Source organism: Lissotriton vulgaris, unplaced genomic scaffold (assembly GCF_964263255.1).
Source record: "Lissotriton vulgaris unplaced genomic scaffold, aLisVul1.2 SCAFFOLD_837, whole genome shotgun sequence".
NCBI lineage: Eukaryota > Metazoa > Chordata > Amphibia > Caudata > Salamandridae > Lissotriton > Lissotriton vulgaris.
In genome coordinates this window covers 129,226-137,840 of record NW_028247673.1, presented here as the reverse complement: position 1 = coordinate 137,840, position 8,615 = coordinate 129,226, and positions in this window count along the sequence as shown.

The following is an 8,615-nucleotide window of genomic DNA, read 5'->3' as shown; positions in this document are numbered from 1 at the left end:
TGTCGGAGGCTGCTGCATGCTGCGGGCGGAGACGTGACCCGCGGCGTTTTGCTGGAATACTTCTGTTGCTGCCGAGGCTGGTGCGGTGCGGTGGCTGGAGGCTACTTGCCACGGGCGGAGACGCGACCTACAGCGTTTCTGCAAGAGAGGCGGGGGCGCCAGCACCAGCGAAAATCAGGGAGCTGAGTTGAGAGCTCTCCGTGGCTACTTTGGCTACTTTGTCTCAACGCTTAAGAGATTGCTGAATACCGCGTCTGGAGACGCATTCAATGTGAGCTGTGAGCTGTACCCATTCTGGTGAGAACAATAAACGCTGAGTTTGATACATTGTGGCGTGTCAGGTCACAACCACGGAGGTGCAGGTGAGAGTTGCAACTCTTGACAGAGGTGTGTGGAAAGCAGATAAAAAGGAGCCAAAAGTAAAAGGAGACTGAAGACTTTGTGCCTGAGTTAACAAATAAGTGAAACTGCAAGTTTATGTTTTGAAGGTTGTTTTTTGGGGGAAATACTGTAAAGACAGGAAAACTCTTAAAAGCTTAAAAGCTCAACTAAACTTATTGACACTATACTGAAATTGTTATAAACTGCTACAGATTATCTTCTAATTAGTTATACAAAGGGTTGCAACCTGTTGATATCAGCACAACGATTAAAGGATCAGCTATGGTCCCTAAAGGCAGGGGAGCAAAAAAAAATGTTACTAACTCAGCTAACCTTTTAAATATCACGCCAGGGGCTACAGAAAAAACGGCAACAGCATCGATGTCAGTAACAGAGACAGAAACCCGAAGCTCCCAACCAAATGGGACTACTAAAGAGCCTATAATACCTGAGTTATTTAGAAAAAAAAATACAGCTAATCCCTCTAAAAACAGTACTAATGAGCAGACCTCTTCCAAGGCTTTACGCCACTCCTAAAAATCATGACGCAATTCATTCAGCTAAACCCTCCTTAAACTCAGCAATGCTAACAGTTGAGGATGGAGTTGGAGTAAGAGCGGGAGTGAGTGATGATGCTCTAGCCGAACTTTGTCATGCTGTAGAGGAAGTCAGAGTGTTGCCTAGGATGAATGAACAGCATTTGAATGATGCAGACTCCATTAAATCAGGGGGCCAATTTGTGTCCATGTCTGATGTGTCGATAACATGTGAAGGGGACCTTGATGAGGAGTTACTTAGTGAGGGTCATCTGCCTGTAAAAGACTGGGCCGATGACTGTAATCAAATTTCAGAAGAAGACCTACTTGGATCTGACTTTTTACTGAACGAAGGAGCCCCAAACACTGTTCGTAGGGTCATAGAGGCCAAAACAGGTGAAAATGTAGGCTCTATAAATCAACCACAGTGGGAAGGGGCCGGCATGAGTTCAGAAACTGATGCTGAATCTCCAGATCTATTGGAGGGAGACGAAGAGGTTACATTGAAGTCATTATATAAACTACAGACGTCTATGTATAGAATGATCATGACTCACAGAGAGGAAACTAAAGCAGAGGGGCTTCGTACTCAAGAGCTGTGCATAAGCTTCAGAATGTTGTTCGCCGGTTGGCTAAGTCTAGTACGGATACCAATCTGAGAGTACAGGAAACTGAAACCCGCATATCTGCTGTGGAGGATGAATTAACTTTACAAAAAACCTCAATTAAGGATCTTGATAGTACTAGACAAGATATTGACTGGAAACTGGAAAATCGCGCACGGCGCAACAACCTACGTATATTGGGAGTGGCTGAAAAATCAGAAGGAAAGGATGTCCGACGGTTTGTTGTAGAGATGCTCTCAGATGCCTTTCAGGATCCCAAAGGATGGGACTGGGATAAAGAAGTTATAAGAGCTCATCGTTTTCCCTTTAACCAAAAACATGATCAGGAGGGGGGAAACAAAAATCCAAGAGCTATTCTTATATGCTTGCAGAATTACCTACTCCGTGAGATTTTATATGATTTGGCTAGGCCATCTAAAACTAGAAAGGGTCTGGGGCACACATTTTTTGTTCGACCATATTTTTGTTCAGCGTCAGTGCAACAACGCTGGAGACTTAAACAATTAATGGCACCAATACAATCTAAGGGGGGACAAGCCTTTCTTTTAAATCCTGCTAAATTTAAGGTTGTGCATAAGGGGAGAACTATCTATTTTGTATCTGAGATCAAAGCACAACAATTCTTAGAAACAATGCAATAGCGATTCATAGGATGAAGGTCAAGGATAATAATTATATTTAGCTTGAGTGGGCTGCCCTTCTATTTGTGATTTACTCTTTATGACTTTTTCTTTTCTTTGTGCCAGTGGTATATTACTTTTCAGGTCTGTTTTGCCCGGGCAGAACTAAATAGCTCATACTCACTTACCATCAATGAGGGCATTAGCCCTTACGCTTCCGGTGGGGGGTGTTGGGGAGAGGGTGGGTTGGGAGGGATGAGCTGGGGGGTCGTGGGTGGGAAAAAGTTATTTTTTTGGGGTGCAAGGACATACAGCTGAAAGATGTATTCATTCTAAGTTTACAATTTTTTTATGGCAGGTGTCAAATTTTAGAATTTTCTGTCACTATATGTTTAACTGTGCTAACTTACTAAAACAATATAATGGCTAAATTGACGATATGTTCTATCAATGTTCGTGGCCTAAATGACAAAAGAAAAAGGGGTATAATGGCTCTGATGTTAAAAACTATGCAGTTGGACTTAGTCTGTGTACAGGAGACTCATATCTCCTGGTCAAATAGAGGATGGCTAAGAGATCATGAATTGGAAGTAGTAGGGTGCTCACGTCAGAGTTCTACAATAAGAGGGGTGCAATTTTAAAGAGATTTGGATTGGGGGAAACTAAAAAAGTTAAAGAAGACCGATTAGGACAATGGGTTATTGCTGAACTTAAATTTGGAGGATTGACTATTATTATTTGTTCACTATATGCATCTATAGTTGATGACCCCACAGCAATACATTATCTAAGTTTGGAGCTAGCTCAATGGCCGTCCAATATTATATTATGTGGAGATTTTAATCTACATTTGGATGAAACATTTGACATTAATGGCAGTACCCCATATATAGGCAGGAAGAAGAAGGTGTTTAAAGCACTTGAAGGGATAATTCAGGAATACAGATTGCTAGACGTAGGGTATGAGAAAAGGGGGGGGGATGTTTGGATATACTTTTTTTTCTGCCCCTCATCAAAGACATTTTAGACTGGACTATTTCTTCGTATCTAAGACTTTATATAATGAACTTACTCAAGCAGAATATGGGGTGCTACCAAAAATCATATCAGATCATAATCCCATAACTTTTAAGTTTGAGTTAATCACTCCACCCACCCCTCCATCATAGTCATTTGACCGCAAACTATTGTGTGATTTATCTTATGTTGAGCATATGAACATCTGGATTCCTGAATTTTTTTCTAACAACAAAGGCACTGCATCTTTAGAAATAGTTTGGGATGCCTTCAAATGTGGGGTTCGGGGAGAAACACTGTGTTACTCAATAAGAAAACAAAAGGAGACTAGAAAGCGAGAAGAATTAGAAATGAAAAATCTAAGATCGCTAGAGATTCAGCTTATGCAGGCGTTTAATAAAGGATTAGCTACAGAAAGTATTATAAAGGAACTAATGAAGGATTTGCTTTAAAGTTTGCTCAGCAAATTTCTGCTTTTTGGACGGAAGTTTATGAAGTTGGAGAAAACTCAGGTAAACATTTGGCTAAGAGGGCCAGACAGAAAGCGACATTTGCTAGTATTGATAAAATTAACAATCTGACCGGGATGACTATTAATAAAATAGAAGACATACTTAAAGTATTTAGTGACTTCTACTTTAAATTGTATACTGAGGACGTTATGTTAGAATGTTCAAATCAGATTACTCAGTTTGTTGAATCAGTTTTAAATACCACCTTACGGGGGCGTGGCCAAGATGGCGGGGTGAGCGGACGCTTCCTCCCGCAGCTCCTCCAGCCCGACTAGGCTCGAGCCCTTTTCTTCAGCTTTTCTCCCCCCGCTGAGGCTCAACGGACGAGAGGAGTGTGGCGGAGTACCTGGAGCACGCATTGATGTCGCTCTGACCCTAATCGCTCCGGTGGAAGTGCCTCAAATAACCGATCGAAGATCGAGGGACGATGGAGCGCCCGGGAGGCGGAGCGAATCGGAGTGCTGTCCATGACCCTCGGCCGGGCCTAGTGCTGAAAGTTGGCGATCTGGGTGGAGGACGTCCCGGCGCTCGACGGAGGTCGGAGGAGAACTACAAGCTGGAGGGCCCGCTACGCGGAGGACTTTGGTTGCGCGATTTGGCGCTTGGACTTGAGACGGTGGCACCCTGCATAGCGAGGACTCTGCCCCGGGACTGGAGGGCGATCGGCTTGAAACCAGGGACAGCTCTCCCGATTCTTCTAAGTAACAGTGCAGTCTCGGCTGTGGAACTTTACAGGTTGCCTGGTTCCTGGGGTGCCCCAGTGGTGTCGCCGGGCTCGGGCGATCCTCTTGGCCCCACCCCGCCGCCATTTTGTCCCCGAGAGGACGGTGTTGTTGGCCTTCCCCGGAGTCCCTTGACGGCGGATCCCTGCGCCCTCCGCCTCTGCACGGCTAACTCCCTATGAAGCGCACTGACCGGGACCCCCCCAGCATAGGTTCTAGCTGCCGTCCCGATTGGGCGCCCACGGCTGGTGGTGCCCGGACTGATCCGCCATTTTGTCGTCTGTGACGCAGCCCCCCAGTTCTGCCGGGAGCTCCCCATACCGAGACCTGCTAGTGGCTGGACATTCCCCGGAGCGGGTGGGCCGGTGCCCACTTTTCAGCTGACGCGCTTGGAATGGCTGGAAGAGGCGGTTCGAGGAAGGGGGACCGTACCCTGCCGGATATGCTTGGCAGGGCCCAACAGCTACGGGACAGAACACAGCCGTCGCCGGGGTCTTCCCGGGCCTCGGCGGACGCGTCTGGAGGAGAACCCCCTGTCACAAGATCCTTCATGGAGGAGCTGTTCAACTCCCTCAAAGAGGACTTCCAGACACTGAAACGGGAGGTGGCTAGCGAGGTCCGGGAGGTCCGAAGGGAGGTGAAGGGCCTCGGCGAACGGGTCGAGACGGTGGAGACGGCGGCCCAACGCCGGGACGACGAGATTGTCCACTTACAACAAGACGTTCTCCGTCTCCGGGAGCAGTGCGTTGAGCTCCAGGCCCACCCCGAGGACCTTGAGAACAGGGCAAGGAGGAATAACATTCGAGTGCGTGGTGGGCCGTCTGCGGACGAAGGGACTGACCTAGTGGGCTATCTACAGGACCTGTTCCGGGAGATCCTGGGCGAGGCCGCGGATTTCCCTATCCGCATTGATAGAGCTCATAGAGTCGGTCGACAGCGCCAGTCTTCGGCGCCCCCCCGGACATCTTAGCCTTCCTGCCCGACTTCCCGCTGAAGGAGCGCATCATGTCTGAGGCCCGCAGGAAACAGCCACTGACTTTCCGTGAGCGGCCTGTTGCGCTCTATCAGGACCTGTCCGCCATCACCCTGCAGAAGCGCAGGTCCTTCAGGATTGCCACCGACTTCTTGCGCGAACAGGGGACGCCGTACTCCTGGGGGCACCCCTTTCGCTTGATCTTTCGATGGAACGGAGTGCTGCATCAACTACGCTCCTTGCAGGACATCTGCGGCGTCCTGGGGCTCACGGCAACAGAGGAGGATGGAGCCACACCGTCGTGGAGGTGCTCGGAGAGAAGGGGCCGACGGAGATCAGCGAGGAGACGTTCGACGGCGAGCGCTGGGCGTCCTGATTCCCCTACTATCAGGGCGGACATGGCCGGTGCCTTGAGGGCGGCTGCCGGGGACCTAGCGGGCTCCAACAGCGTGGCCTTGACGGCCTAGACTCACTCCGGGGGGAGATGGACATAGCTTCTTCGATGCCAGGTTTGGGGCTGGGGGGGATGGGGGGGAGCGGGTGGAGGTGAGTGGCTGGGCGTCCACTTTTCTATTTTCTACAGACTTGCCCGTTTTGGGGCTTGACTGAGACAATGGGTTGTTTGATTTGGGTTTTGGCTGGTTGCCATGGGTGTGTTTGGGGTGGGGTTGGGTGTTGTTCTAGAGTTGGGGAAGTCCCATCCGATGCTGTCCATACCCACGCTTGGCCTGCTCTGGCCTGTCCCGCGCAGCCGCCCCGCGCCCCCCACCCCCTGGTTCCCTCCCCGCAGCATAGCGTTCCTGGTCCCTGGGAGACATGTCGTCCCTGAAGGTGGTGACCCTTAATGTTAAGGGACTGAATAATCCTGTTAAGCGCAGGGCGATTTTGTCTCTGCTTGAGGGGACGCAGGCTGATATTTGCCTTTTGCAGGAGACCCACTTGTTGTCCCGTGACTGCCATAGATTGCACTCAGCTAAGTTCCCCACCCAGTTTTTCTCCTCTGCAGCGACCAAGACCGCGGGGGTGGCCATTCTCATAGCGAGCTCCTTTAGGGGGGAGGTGCTATATAAATATGCGGAGCAGAAGGGGAGGCTTCTGGCATACCGCCTCCGTCTGGGAGGCATAGCGTTTACAGTTGGCTCTGTCTATAGCCCGAATGACCACCAGGAACGCTTCTTGGACTCAGTACTGGTGGATGTTACTGCCTCTCCCAACCGACATGTTATCCTAGGGGGGGACCTTAACATCGTCTTTGATTCCGTATTGGATAGGTCAGCGCAGCGGTCTCCGCAGACTGGAGAACTCTCCCAGGCTGTGAAGGCCCGGATTGCGAACATGGACTTACACGACCTTTGGCGCTCCATGCACCCCACAGATAGGGACTACTCCTACTTTTCGCATGCGCACCGAACCTACGCGCGGTTGGATTATCTCTTGGTTAGTGGGCCGATGCGCGCCGCCGCTACGGAGGCGGACATTGGGGTCCTGACTCTGTCTGACCATGCGCCGGTTACTGGCGCGTTTGCATGGCCGGTGGCCTCCCCCTCTCGGGGGGTGTGGCGCCTCAGAGACACCCTTTTACATAAGAAGACGGTGGTGAAACGTATTGAAGAGGTCATACAGGATTATCAGACTCACAATAGTAATACCGACACTTCCCTAGCGACACAGTGGGCTGCATTGAAGGCGGTTCTTCGGGGGGAGTTCATCTCCATCTCTTCGGCCGAAAATAGGGAGCGGCAGCGGAAGAGGGATGAACTGACTGTTCAGGTTCGGGAGCTTGAGCAGGTCCACCGCCGTACGGGTGCTCCGAGGGTTTGGAGGCAGCTGAAAGCGGCAAGGAAGCTTCTGTCGGCGCTGGACCTGGACAGAGCAGAGTACGCTGCCTTGCGCTTGAAACATGCCTATTTTATCAATTCAATCTTTATTTCGTTGCATTGCAACATAAAAGATACAATAAAATATACAATACATTATAAGACATACAACTGTAAGATCTTCATCATAAGGGCACCCTAGTATTACATTCATTCTACAATTCAACAATCTAGCACATTAGCAAATATTTCATTAATAGAGCACATAATATATAACTCAGTTTGGCACAGTATCAATAAATATTAAAATAATTTAAAAAGAGTAGAAAAGTTAAAAAAACATTAAATTGAGTTTGCACCAAAATTTAAAATGCTATACATTGGCATTATTCATGATTCCGGGGAGACTAGTTTAAAATGGAAGAGATAGTTTCCTTCTAACAAAGTAGGTGGACCATAGGAATTTACTAATGCCGAACACAATTACTTGGCTGGTGTCCATAGTTAGGATTCTACCCGCTTCCCTATGGGAAGATGTACCAAGATTGCGGCACAGGGGGACTATCCATTTTTTCCTAGCTTTGTCATAACTAGGGCAAAAAAACAATATGTGGAAAATGTCCTCCCTTTGGTTATCGGTGCACAAAGTACAATGCTCTTTGTCAGACTTCCCCCATCTTTTCTCAGTTACTTTTAACCTCAATGTTCCATACCTGAATTTTAGATATAGGGTTTTTGCCAATGGGGGTTGAATTTCATCTAGAAATTGTTCGAATAGAACCTCATTTTTTGCCAGTAGAAATTTATCAGTAAGGGGGCCATGGGTTCTCGAATACACAGAATTATAGTGCACATATGACCAGAAGCTTAGTTTAACAATTTTCTTGGAGTTTGGATTTAGCGTTTCCGGCTCGTTCCAAAAATGTGCTAATCCGAGCTTGGTAAGCCAGTTTTTCACGTGCTTAAACCAAAAGATCTTATTGTCTCTATCCAGCTCTAAAACTTCCTTCAGGCCATTTCTGTAGTCAGATAGTTCTACAGTTGACCATAATCTGATCCACATCAGCAATGGTCTCAATATAGCATGCTGATCTGTGTGTTTGATGTCAAGATCTAGATATAGGGGTATCAGGGGGGTGTTAGTTGGAATTTTTAGTAGTCCCCTGACGGATTTGTTTTCCAATACTTCAAAGGATTTTTTACAGATTGGACCCCAGATTTCTGCCCCATACAAGGAGGCGGATTGTACCTTGTATCTAAAAAGCTCTATCGCAGGAGTAACTGCTTTGTTTACACTTTTATTATATCTCTGTGTGATTGGGAAGCAATTTTGTCTGAATACCAATTTAGATTTTTCCAATTGTGGGCCCCAGCCCATTGCGGAGTCCATCAGTACCCCCAGGTAGGTAAA